The sequence below is a fragment of the Mixophyes fleayi genome, chromosome 2 (assembly GCF_038048845.1).
Source record: "Mixophyes fleayi isolate aMixFle1 chromosome 2, aMixFle1.hap1, whole genome shotgun sequence".
NCBI classification, from domain to species: Eukaryota; Metazoa; Chordata; class Amphibia; order Anura; family Limnodynastidae; genus Mixophyes; species Mixophyes fleayi.
Genome location: NC_134403.1, coordinates 135,745,183 through 135,760,161, shown reverse-complemented (window position 1 = coordinate 135,760,161; position 14,979 = coordinate 135,745,183).

Genomic DNA, 14,979 nt, shown 5'->3' with positions numbered 1-14,979 from the left:
TTGCTGCTTCAGTATTTTTATACCTTTTTGTCAGATGTTGCTATGGTATACTGAAGTAAAGTTACAAGCATTTCATAAGTGTCAAAAGCTTTTATTGACAATTACATTATTATTTGCAGTGTTGACCCTTCTTTTTGAAGACCTCTGCAATTCGCCCCGGCATGCTGTCAATCAACCTCTGGGCCACACACTGACTGATGGTCGCCCATTCTTGCCTAATCAATGCTTGGAGTTTGTCAGAATTTGTGAGTTTTTGTTTGTCCACCCGTCTCTTGAGGATTGACCACAAGTTCTCAATGGGATTAAGGTCTGGGGAGTTTCCTGGCCATGGACCCAAAATTTGGATGTTTTGCTCCTCGAGCCACTTAGTCATCACTTTTGCCTTATGGCAAGGTCCTCCATTATCCTGGAAAAGGCATTGTTCGTTACCAAACTGTTCTTGGATGGTTGGGAGCAGTTGTTCTTGGAGGATGTTTTGGTACCATTCTTTATTCATGGTTGTGTTCTTAGGCAAAATTGTGAGAAATTAACTTGTGTTGGACTGAGACCAAAAGTCAGCCCTGGAATAAAAGACATAATCACATTTGTGGTTTTGATACTAATGTTCTATCATAGAACAAATATCTAATAATTAGCTTATAAGTCAATGCTGGAGATATTTGAGTTACATTTTATGTTACATTATGGGAGACATTTTTGGATAAGGAAAACAATACCTTCCATTTGCTAACTGTTATGGTATGGTACTGTGGTTGGGAAGCTTGCCTATATAATAAGATCTTAGCACCTATTTTATGACACAGTGATTGAAGGTTATATGTAAGGTGGCACCAACACGAACAAGTAACCAGGCAAGTAGATATAAAGAGACAGCCCTGTGGTCACTTGCACCTGATCACAGACCAAAATCACTAGCCATATATTACTCCACATTTAATTATCTCACTCATTTACAATTTCAGCCAAATAGTACCACAGTCATAAGTGTCATGCCTACATTATATAAAGTTACGGCCATCTATTCGAAAAACTTATTGATTATTTCCATTTAGACTATTGCAGTAAAGATTCCCATTGAATTTATAAAACAGTAAACAGCAGATGTGGAGATATTAGCATTTATTTTTATTTTATATGGAAAAATAAACATTCACATTTATTAATAAAACTGTCAAGATTCTATTGCCTCTTGTGTATATGACACTTAATTGCATTGTATAGTGTACGATTAGTATAATGTTACTCTGCCATGAAAAGCTCCGTGGACTATTCCTTGGAGATCTCCACCTGAGAAAAGACGTGTAAGTGGCAGCATGAGTCAGACGGGACAGAAACTGAAAAATACATTTTGGATAGAAGGAGAGAACAAAATAAGATAAGAAATTAGGACAGACAGACATGCAGGGAACTGACAGATGATATTAGGTCAAATGGAGAGGACACAGACAAATGCAGGGCAATACGATAAAGGAAATTAAGACAGATAGCGAGAAAGGACATTTGAAGGATAGAAAGAACTATGAGTTCATCCATAACAGTGTTAATACATATGTTGTATGAGTTGCTACAGAAAGTTAAGCCCTCCCCAATCACTTCCTCTTCAAGTAAATACAGGCTTTTTTTCTCATGGATTTAGGCTGACAAAGCAAAATTAACCGTGGAATCTGCACTAATTTCCATTGGAAACCTTGTTCAACTCTCCCTGATGCACTTAGGAAATGTCAGTGGTCAAATTAGCCTCCAACCTGGTTCAAGAAACAGAACAGACAAAATGCGTGTGATGTTTTATCTATGACATTAAAAGGCACCCAGTACACAGCTTTATTTACAAATTACAAAGTGTGTTTACAGAGATTATATATGCCCGGTTAGTCTTTTTGTCTGTCCTAACACAAAAATCAAAATAGTAATTAGAAAAACAATATAGTAGCACAAAGTCTCTGTTCATTCAATTAAAATAAGCCACCATTTCACATCAAATAAATAGTATAATCACTTTTAAGTAATAAATATTTTTTAGTTCTCATAAAAATGACAATTTAAAAATGCTACATAATACATTCATATGCATATGAATTATATACAATTTATAGATAAAATAGTAGTTATATAAAACTTTCAATCATATACAGTGGCTTTAGACAATAGAGCATAAATTAATACAAATGCATGAAAAACATTCAAAAAAGCCATTTTAAGAGTCACCCAGTGTCAGTAATCACAGTAGAAATTTGAATTTAGAAATATATTAAAATATATCCGACAGTATTACCCAACAGAGAGACTTGATCACTGAGTTTAGACAGGTTATCAGTTATCAGTACCAATCAATAGACAATAGTAGTAGATTCTTAAACCAAAATGTATCCAATATGTGGTGGTATAATGACCCATTTACAGAAGACTTAAATAATCAAATGTCAATGTGTTACTTCTTCATAAAGTCCTCATAAGCACACATCCTAAGATTATAGCAAACAACCACTATATAATTTGTTTTCTAGTGAAATCTAAACAATATGTAGCTCAATCACTACCATGAATCATTTGGTACTGTGTATCATACTTGACACATATATTCAATGAAGTGGACCTATTGTTAAACACCACTCCCTAAATGGCAGATATGGAACAAAAGCTTAATTACTCGTGTATCATTAATTCTGTTACAGTAGCTCATTCACATAAATGGATGCTGCTAAACTAGTAAATTCTGTTAGTCTTACTCTCAAGCACCAAATAATCAATGAACTCTATTAAACAGAGAATAAGCCACACCAAATAGCCACAGTTCACTGCACGACCTGGACTAACACGTTTCTTCAAAATCGCAATTTCCTCACAGGTGATCAGTATTGAAAGGTGTGCAATGCAGCTCCTATATATCACACTTAACCAATTGGATTGCAGTACCAATTAGAATTGTTCAAAGTGAAACCATTATAAAGTAAATAATAATAAACAATCACAACTATGCCCAAACATACCTTAAAATATGGAGCTGTGACATTGCAGATAAGTACAATGTAACATGTTTTAAATTTGACAGCAATTGCTGGTCTTAATAAATGGAACTGCTGGGGTTTAACTCCCTCATATGTTCCAAATTTATCATGACAATTACGATACATATAGAATCCATAGATTGTAAGCTTGCAAACAGGGCCTTCTCCCCTCTTTATCTGCTTTACCCATTTTGTTTATTACTGTATTTGTCCCCAATTGTAAAGTGCTGCAGAATTTGCTGGCGCTAAACAAATAAAAGTAGCTGATGATGATGAACACAATGCAGACCACCCTGTTATTGCCACATTCCATTATTTACCGAAGATTCAAAAACTACTCACTAAGTCACATGGTCATCCAATAATTTTGAGTGTGGGGGTCACTGATTACTAATTTATCATCATTTGTTGATCAGTTTTGTGTTATTTGTAGCACATTGTGTACCACTTAATTTTTTAATACAGTTAAATATGTAACAAGGAAACCAAGTTATAATTTTCTTACTTGTGATGCAGAGTCCTTTTATTCATATATCCCTTACCAAGAAGCTATTGATGAAGTAGAATTTTCTCCTGATGCATATGACACTTGATGTAAGTTCCTATTTAATTATATTGTTTAATTATCACATAAAAATTTAGTTTTTGATTCTGTGCTTTATATACATGTTATTGGGACTGCCATGGGCACTTAACTCTCCCTGAGTTTGAAAAGCAGTTATTTGGGATGGCCTATTCAGTGTTAGTCTAGTTTTTATTTGGGATGGGAGATGCACATCCAATTTCCCCATTTTTTGAGGACTTGAATCACAATTATTTTAATTTTAACTTCACTACCACCATTCACTCCGCACATGTTAGCATTCTGGACATCATCATTTCTGTAAGAGACAATATTATTAATATTGAGACTTTTCACAAAAATGTTGGCTGCAAAAAGTATTTATATTAATACAACAGTCACCCTATATCATGGAAGAACAATATACAAAGGGTCAACTACTGAGAGTCCACAGAAATTGTTTAAGTGATGTAGATTTCTATTTACTACAGTCCTTTTGGGATAAAGTCTTTCCAGAGGACATATAAAGGAAAGCATATCAAGATATTATAGAGATCGACAGTTATATTCTTTTAGTGACAAAAATAAAAATATATATTGGTTGCCTTTATTTCTAAACTGAACTGAATTCTTACAAGATAAAAGGAAGATAATTAACTGATATTTTATGATTTACTGAAACCATTTCTGGCTGAAAGACCATCTGATATAATAAGCAATAGACTTGCTCTCGGCTTTTTAAAATTAGGGAATATGAAAAGTTAGAATTACATGGTAAATTATATATACAAATTAAAAAGGAAAAGAAAAAAATGAAATAATTTGATGTATTGTGACATCTTATAGTGGTTCTACAATCATAATAGGTTATATTGTAATTTCTTATATTGTGTTCATATGGTCTCTATGGGTTGCATTAGAACTTGTATCTATTGTGAACATGTCTGGCACAATTGAGACATATGATGGGTTAAACCCCAGTTGTCTACAGCAATTTGTGATATATATTATATATATCTATGTATATATATATATATAATTTTTTTATTTATATTTTCTGATAGTCTGACAGTTTCCCTGTTCTATTCCCCATTATTTAGTAGGAATGTGGGCCAGCTTCAGTGGAGCTAGGTACGGTTTAATGAAAAGGTGGGTTTTAAGGGAGGTTTAAAACTTTTCAGGCTGTTGGAAAGTCAGATTTGACATGGAGTTGTATAGGTAGGGAGTGGGATGTGATCATTAGAGATGAGTTGAGGGTGGAAGGAGTGATGCTAGAGATGAGGAGTGGCTGAGGAGTTTGAATTGGACTTTGGAGGTAATTGGAGCCAGTGTAGAGATTGGCAGAGCGGGGACGCAGAAGTGGAACAGCAGGAGAGGAAAGATGGGTTAGAGGGAGTCCAGAAAGGAGAAAGTTACAGTAGTCAAGGCAGGAGATAGTTATAGACTGGATGACAATTTTGGTATCATTAAGGATAAAACATGGATACTATCATGACAATGTTTCACAGGTGAAGGCTTGCGTAAGAGACTGAATGTGGGGAGTGAAGGAGAGGGGGGAATAATGGTTAACACCCAGGCAGCAAACAGAAGGAATGAGGATAGTGAAGTGTTGTCCACAGTGAGAGAGATGTGTGGCAGGGGATGGAAACTATAGAAAGAGGGAAGATGAGCTTAAACATGTTAAGCTTTAGGCAATGTTAGGAAATCTATGAGAAGATTCAACACATGGATGTATGAGAGAGGAGAGAAGAGGAAAGGAGAGGTTGGAAGTATATTTAGTGTAATCAACTTAGAAATTGTGCTGGAGACCAAATGCATTGATTAGTTTACTAAGGAATAATATGTACAGTTAAAATCAGCAGGGGAATGAAGATGAAGCAAAGTGTTACCCCAAAAGTTAGAGAGAGAGCAGGGGAGGAGGTGCTGGAGAAACAGAGAAGGAGCATCTAGAGAGGCAGGGGTTGAACTTGAAGAGAATTGTGATTCAAAGGTCAATGGAGGGAAAGGTGTGCAGAAGGAGATGACAGAGTGGTCCATTAAGATGAATATGGAGCTGGTACATTTAGATGTAGTAGAGAAGTTGGTGAATTTATTAAGGGCAGTCTCTGTGGAATTAAGTTGAAACCTGACAGGAAAGGGTTAAAGAGGAAGTGAGTAGATAGAAATATTGTGAAGCAGTCAAAGTTAAGCTACTTGAGTAGTTTAGAAGCAAATGGAAGGGAAAGAAATTAGGCAGTAGATGTAGAGTGAGGCAAGAGCACGCTTAAAGGATGAGGAAAAGATGTAAGTGAAATGGACAAGTTTAAGTGGTAGGCTAGTTGCAGGCAGGGCAGGCAAACATTGGGGTAGAGGAAGTAGAGAAGTTGATGGGGTTATAGGAACTAGAAGATTGGGCAAAAGATAAAAAGATAACATTTGGACCCTGACAGATCAAGAAGAAAATATTTTTTTTCACTTACAAAAGTTGTGAATAAGGATTTTAGGGAGTATTTATTGTAAGTAACATTTATTTTAAAATTAAGAGCTTCTCTTTTTTTTTTTTACTCTTTTGGTATAATGGAAATTATTCTTAGATATCCCTGTCCATTATTGAGTGACCACTGGGGTCCCAATCATGTTAATTAATCCATCCCCCAGGCTGAGCAGTGTTTTGCAACTTTCTCATAGAGAGGAGTGGTTGGTTTTCACTATGGCAGAAGGACCCCAAACTTAATCTTCCCTTGTTATAGTGGAAACCAGTCAGGAGGTATGTGTAGCATGGTTGTAAAGGGGGAGCTACATGCACCTAATTGTTGTGCACGCAGCATTGCCTGACTATTTGAAGGGGATGGGAATATGTTGGAGACAGACCTGGCACTGGCTAAAATGATGGCCACACCCAATGTTGGCCATGTCCACTGAGGCAACAAGAAAAAGAAACTGCCCTTTAGAAATCAAGCATTTGCCCTTGTGATGAGACATTGGGGATGATGGAGAGTTGATGGAGAGTTGGACGCAAAAATGGGAGTAATGATTAAAATAAGAGCACTTAAAATGTGCGTACTTCCGTCCATATACAGAGCAGTGCCCATCTCAAGAAGCGCTCACCTCTGCATCAGCAGCATATGCATATGGTTTACGATAAGTCATCATCATTAACACATTCTTGCACCTGCCTGGTAGCAGGTGCACAACATATGCCCCCTAATAGGCATATATGTGTTATTCTGCCAGTCTTCAGAAGCTGCATTTACATGAACACACCTTTAGTGTAATTGGCCTGCATTTGCATGCTCTTTCCCAGCCCTGTCCTGCCTTTCCAGGTGGAAGTGAGTGTAAGTGCCAGAGTCATGTAAGTCTACATAGAAACATGTGCATGCACCCACTTCTGGGCACAGAGCGATTTCACACAAGATAATCTATGTAGACTGACATATAGTCTACTCTGCATCAACCCCACTATAATGAAAGAGGTCGTTCAAAAGAGGATGGAGGTTATACTCAGAAGTTTACACTATGGACAGTGTGGCTCCTTAATGTACATGAAGAACAATGTCAGCTTGCAGAGGCTGTTTCCAAGTGCTTAGATGAAGCATAAACCTTAATGTGTGCTGTGGGGAAAAAAAGTGTCATTAATTTAATGTGAAAAATAATTTTGTGTAGAAATCTATTTATGAATATTAGTAATAGTATTGTAACATACGTATATGAAAAACAATTATTAAAACATGTTTTAGTTGCATAAGCCATTAACTAAAGTGAAAGTGCAAGCTAAACACTTGGAGTAAAACATTTTAAATTGAAAGAAGGCAGTTCCACTGGTGCTTGCTTGAGAGATTTTCTACTCTCAATACATTCAGTAGTAGCTCCAACACAGAAGAGCGTTCCCTGTGACAATCTCGGTCCATTAAAATTGTTCACAATCTTTCTACATTCTAGTAAAGCAGTTAACACCAATGTGTTTCGTAATACAACTGGCTCAGCATAACACTTCCCCTGAGCATGTTATGATCTTGCAGGAACTGATGTCTCTCCTTAATATTTTCTTACAGTGTTCTATTTCAGTTGCAATAGTGAGTGTCCGATTTATATTTTAGGTGTAATTGTACATAATTACTGCATTATGAGTCAATACAGATGTTATCTTATGTCCTTAACGCTAATAATTGAGGAGGATCAAAAATAATATTTCTTACCCTGCTTGTGCACCTTCACAAAATTACTTTTTTTGTATATTTTTTGCATATAGGTGCTAGGTGCTTTTTAAATCTTCTTTAACATGTTTAAGACATTGCTACAAAAATGTACCAGCACATTATTTTTTACTTTTTTCTTTGTATACTTGCACACTGGAGAGGTAGAACGTAAGTTTAGTGCTGTAAGGGCATGCACACGTACGTAAGATGTGGCCTAACAGACTTGGCCACATCTCCAAATATGCTTTGTAGGAGGTGGGTGCCAGAGTCCAGGTGCAGGGTGTGCTGATAATGATGTCACCAGTTTGTAATTTTCATTTGGATGCTGGAATGAAGATATCCATTGGACTTATAAAGTGGTAAACGTCAGATGTGGGGGTCTGTATTTAAATACATTTTACATGGAAAATTTGACTTTATCATGTTTTTCCTAACATTATTTGACAATATTTTCTTGTCTATATGCCATTTCATCACATTATATTGTGTGCGAATAGAGTAATGCGATTTCCACATTTATAACTAAAAATGTCAACGCACATCTCTCCACTATAGTTGAGTATATGTATATGCATTTGTACGCCCAATGTAGAAATACTGCTATGTTTAATGCATTCTCTTTTGCGACATTATGGGCATTACTTTGAGTTATCCAGACAGAATCCAGCTAGAATGGTGGTAGTCTTCATACCGAAGCAGAGAATCTCGACACTGCATACCCAGACACGATCACACCGATGGTGTGTTCCCTGACAGACTCTTGACAGCGACTGCTTGTAATACACACTTCAAAGGATTCTGATGAATAAACATGGCGGGCACCTAGAATGATGTCTCTTTCATGGACGACCACATTAATCTTGCTGTTAAGGTGTTAATTTAACGAAGCGCCGGTGGTACAATGTGCTTTACAAAGGTTTGCAGATTGTAGAGCTGGTGCCTCCTTAAATTAACACCTTAACAGCAACATTAATACAGTCGCGCATCAACGAAACGTCATTCTAGGCACCTGGCATGTTCATTCATCGGAATCTTTTGAAGTGTGTATTACAAGCAGTCGCTCTCAAAATTCTGTCGGGGAACACAACATCGGTGTAATTGTGTCAGAGTATGAGGTGTCCGGTTTCTCTTCAATGGATTAACGTACCCAACTCAGCTAGAAAGTATAAATATCTTGACAAGACCATGTTAGAAGGTGGGGGGATGGGGATTAAAATGTCCAAAGAGATTTAGAGTTCAGAGGGGTGAATGTCCTAGATGTCCTAGCTTAATTTAAAACCGCAGTGTTAAAATAAAGTCACCCAGTATTCACATGTTATATTCAAAAGAAGTCAATATTCTTCCTGCATGCAAAACTGAATCACATTTGCACATCTAGCATTGCAAAAGTCCATCAAGTCCCTTATTGTTAGACAGGCATTTGTGTATTACAATCCCCATAGAGATATTTTTATTGACCTTGTTTATAAATATTCTTTGGATCTTAAATTCTTCGAGTCTTAAATTTATGGTGAAATACACAGGAATACCTACACTTCTTTTAGACTCATATCCTTTAATGTTTAAAGATCATTTTTAATGTCCACACTCCTTTTTTATTTACGTTCCACTCCTTTTTTATCTACAGATTAAGCACTGAATATTCCTATGTAATAAATATTAACTTATAAAGCCCTTACAGTCCCCCAACAACACTAAGTAGTGAGGTGATCCTCCTATCAAATTAATAAAGGAGACAATTGTGCTGTTAAACACAATTATGTATGAAAATATGTTCATACATTCATACATTTCATGTTGAAATACTGACCCTGCTGTTGCAATATGACTAGAACAATTCTATTGGACCCTGGACAAATCCAGATTCTGAATTATGTTGGTTCAGATTTTCTGAATCAACATGGTTTTGAAAATCCATAAAATATTGCCCAAACTTCCGCCCCAATAATAAAAGAATGTTTAATTGGTAGAAACAAATCTCTGACAAAAAATGTTCAGAATATTTACTAATTATAATAATTTCAATTAATTGTCACACAAAAACAGTTAAAACCTGTTCGTATATCTAAAGAGAGAAAGCAGACACCTTTATTTAAATTTAAATATATATATATATATATATATATATATATATATATATATATATATATATATATATATTGGATCCCCTGAAGGTGATGATGTGATATTTCTTAAATTAGCAGCAAATACACTTCTTTACACTATGTAGTCATTATGAAAAGTGCTTCAAATATATCTGCAAAAATGTATTCCATCTTTACATACATGTTTTCCTGATATCCATTATAGTCACAATATTTTCATTTACATATTAAAAATCAGTTTATTGCACAGATGTTTACTACAGAAAATATAAACAAATTAAGCATTTATCTTTATGATTTTTCCTTATTTTGTGACAAAAGTTGCAAGTTATAATAATAAATAGACTTTTAAACATTTTACGATATTGTACAATAATAAAAAAAACATTTCTAAAATATTAAAGGAAATATAAACTGTCTTAAAATTAAAGGTATATTATAGACAGCAGGTAGCATTGTTGCTGTCATTGTTGATGAAGAAATTTAGCGATTGACAAAACTTTTCATTAGAAATATATTAAAAGAAATATACTAAATATGCTCAAAGGGAGATCTATCAAATTTAAAATTTTAATTATTTTCTTATGTTAAAAAGAAAAAGCCACATTCAGTTTTATTTCATTTTATACTTCATATTACAATCACTGTACTATCTACCAATACCTTTTTTCATGGTGCTCTACAACTAATAAGCATAGTTTTATAGATAAAAATATATAAAGGTACAATTGTCCTCTTTTTGTTATCCAAAACCTCATATTGTTGAGATAATTTACTCACATTGTTGTTATAGCACTCTGGAACATCTGAATTGTTTTTTTTCCATTTTGCCTCTAACAATTATTATAACATTGTGGCAAGACGGAGAGTTTGTTGGCATTTGTATAGAAGGACATAATGCTACTACTTGTGCTGACTCAGCATTTTTGTGCTAGCTCGCATCCACAGCAAACGAGGATGCACAGGTGTTGCATATTTTAGATCCAGCTATTTAAGTTATGCTGACATCATCAATGTATATGTATTGTTTTCCAAAAGGAAGTTTTGTACTATATTATTACAATCCAATTTATATTGCTAGTTTTATGTTTAAGAATTTCCTATTCTTAAAACTTTTGTGAACAAAAAGTATTTTTAAATATTTATTTTTAATACAACAAAGCATGATCAGTAGCATTTTTTCAAAGAAATATCAAATATATATTTTAATATGTATATTGAAATAAATATCAACACACACACATATAATATATATATATATATATATATATATATATATATATATATATATATATACATATATATATATATATATATATATATATATATATATTTATATGTTTATATATCAAATACAGCATTAACTTTATATAGTTTGGCTTCAGATTGGTTTTTAACAGTTTAATTGCCATAATATTTTTGATAAAAATACAAGACACTGAACTTGTATAAAATAGATAAATATCTATAGAATACAATTATGCTAATATAAACTATTGGTTGATTCACAATCCATACTTATGATTATTGCCATCATAAAACTAGTTAAGCAAAGACATCACAGACATTCCATGCTTGTTTATGTTGACAAAAAATTTTGCCTTTTTTTGGCTTTTTTATGAAAATTAGACAACAAAAATGTCAAATGTACATCTATTGGCAGGTGATATTTATTGTACATCTACTATGTGTATACAGAGACATACTCTGCTTTAACTAGCCAGGATTTATGCACCAACTAAATTGTGTCCTACTGACTTTGCCATGGAAGAATCTGGAGCAATGCATAATTAAAACTTAGAAAAGGCTTTTAAACCCTGTTTACTTCAATGACTACTGGGAAACAAATGTTTCTTTCTCCTGGCATCGCCCACCCACAGAAAGGGAACAGAACAAAGATGGTTCTGTCAGGCCTCTTAGCACTAAAAAAAACGCCTTGAGAGGCCAGAATGTATTAGAGCCCTGCTGAGCTCATTCAACTTCACATAACAACTCATATACACCGTACAACTAATTACATGTCAGATTAGCAATTTCTTTATTACAGCACTACCACTAATTAAAATTACATTGCATATTCCTCAAGTAGTTTTATTTGTTTACATGGCTATGCATTTGAATTTTAATGCTAAAATACATAATTTTTTTTACCAGATAGTAAAAAAGTCATTGTGTTACGTTTTATTGTTTTAAGCTAGAAGCGTTATGGAAAAAATGAAAAAAAAAAATGCTTCGCAAACAAACTTTAAGTATAAAACACTAGCTGAGAAAGCATTTTTTCCCCTCAAAAGTGATCAATTAATTCCCATATTCATTGCCATTAAAGGAAGCTGAAATAAAAGGGTTACATCATTTTAATCAGCATGCTTTGCATTTTTTTGTCAAATGGAACAAAGTAGCACTATACTTTTGTGATATTTGATTAATGAGGGCAGGAAATCTGAAGTTTTTGCAATAAAACTATCAAAAAAATCAACAGACGTTTTTTATTTTTCCCCTTATGATTTTAATTTAATGGCTCATGTTTTCATTACTGCAGAGGCTGTACACTTTAGCTTGCAATTATGTCCCATCTGTGAAGCAGTGTGTTATTACAGTTTATTCTAGTAGCTTTTCAATCACTTTTGAGTTGTGCTTTACAAGTATTCTTGCAGCAGGTGGGCTTACTGGCATGGGACCAAAAATACACAAAGCGCAAAGCTGGAGTTTAATGGCAGCCATATGCATGTGGCACAGAGCGCCAGCCTTCCCCCATATGCTGCTAAGCAGCCTCTTCAGCCTGCCAGTCACTCTTCTTACTGACTACAGTCTCTAAGTAGTTTTCTGCCAGGGAAAAATATACCAAGGCAGCAAATTTCTCCAGTGCACCATCCTTATTACTGAGACAACCCTGTCATTAGCAAAAGCACAATGAACCTGATCTGGAGATGCATACCAATTAGGTTGCATGGAGCACTTTTCCTTCTTATCTCTATGGAAACTCGGCCTCCCAGACTGCAGTGGACAATCAGTAATGTTTCATACACTCATATGTCAACTAGTTAACACTGTGCACTTTCATATCAACCATAAATGTGTTGTCCCTCCTCAACAAAACCTTCTATAAGACTAGGAAACCCACTAGAATTTAAAAAACATTTTGGGCAACACCTAATGATATTAACCTCCATTTTTTTTTGCATGTTCATATGGAAACAGCTACAACTGTTTACATAGCATTAATATTTCACAGCAAAAATATTGTTAAGAATTATTACTGCACATATTCACTGAAACAATGCACAGGTAGAGGCAATACACAGTTTTGGTTATTGTATTTTCTATGCCGACTTACTGTAAAATGCATAATTTACATAAAAGTCTATTTTCATTTACTTACAGCTGCTGTTTTTACCCACTAATCAAAGAAACTGCTTAACAATATGTTCAGAACAGTAAGCAAATAGATAGCCATGTGGCAAACAGTAAGATTAGATTAATCAGTAAGCTTTTTTTGTTTGTTTCTTGTAATTACCACATTTTGTTTATTTTATCTTTGCATTATGGGTTTATAATATTCAGTGGTAGACAGAGACAAATGCTATTATACACTATTTTATTCACCAAATATGTACATTCTTACAGAGAAATTTTTAAGATATGGAAGCCTAGACATATATAGTTGTCTCACAAACACTATCCATTTAAATCAGTTTTTTAAAATCCATTGTATGACACAAGATCAAATCAGATGTTGTAGCAGAACAGGCCATATTGCAAAGGTGTGATGTTCCAGCCATACAATTTTTGACTTCTACTTTTGCATCACCATTCTACACGTTATTTGTGAATTCACATTTTATGGTACTTATAGTTTATGAATTGCACTAGGATGATAATTGTCAATTCATTTAGCTGTGTAGTGTGATTGGGTTAGGACTAGGAACACTTACAGAAAAATTTCAATATGGAAGCATACAAAAATTCGAAGCCACATGTAGAATGAGGGGAATGTTCCACAGAACAGTTTTGAAAGTTTTACATATCTCTGGGGCAAAGTTAAAGTGATGGTTTCTATTTGTGACTTAACACCAATGACATTTATTATATCTAAGTGCATAGTTTACGTAACTTTTAAGATGCATAACCAGATCATCCATTTGGCAACCTAAGATCCCTTCTAGGACCCAGTGGACACTGAGAGGCCCAAATTACCCTAACCCATTTCTATGTTTTGTTTTTTTTAACAAACAGAGAGGGGAATATTTTGCTAGGGATCTTAATCTAGTTATGTTAAAATGGTTTTACAATGATGGGGGATTTTAGTTTTTGGAATAGGATATGTATTTTCTTTTTCTTTGTGTTGCTAGCTATGTTGCTATTTGTTAAGGCCCCCAGTATGACTGCAACTGTAAGTATTGATAGTTACTGTATATGGAGTGTTTTTATTTTGAACACAGGGTCACACAAGTTATATCAAATTGGAGTCAATGTTAATATAGGTATCACAAGTTTATAGGCACAACAGGTAATGTTGTTGAGATGTATTGCAGAACTCAGAGTTAGCATAAGGCAGTTCACAGAGGCAGGTAGTGGGCAACCATAATGTATTTGGCAGAATCAGGTCACAATGCAGAGTCAGGTTCTTCAAGGTGCATGAGGCACTGAAAGTAAGGCACAAATGGGGAAGTGCAGATGCAGGTTACCAGGTTTAGTCAGGTGACAGGAGGCACCAGATGATCCACAAAAGAATCAGGCAAAGGAGTGTTAGGCAAGCCAGGGGCCAGAAGCTGGGAGAGCCACAATGATGCCAGGGAGTAAACAGGAGCAAGGTCAAATGAAGCAGAGGGTCTTGAGTCGCACACAATGGAGCAAAATGTTGGAACAGGCAGAAGTCAGATAATCAGGAGAACAACAGGCACAATAACACAGGGACCACAAGCAGCAAACAATAGATGAACTGCAAGGAGCAATGTTTGGGGAGGGTATATAAGGCAGTGGTGCAGGTGCTGATCAGGGAGGAAGGTTAACTCCTGCAGGTGAGATGGAAATGTTCAATGGCAAAACACCAGCACCTCTGGTAACAGAGAGGTACTGCAGGGCAAATACAAATTAGGATCATAATCCTAACACTATTATAACATTTTAAGTCT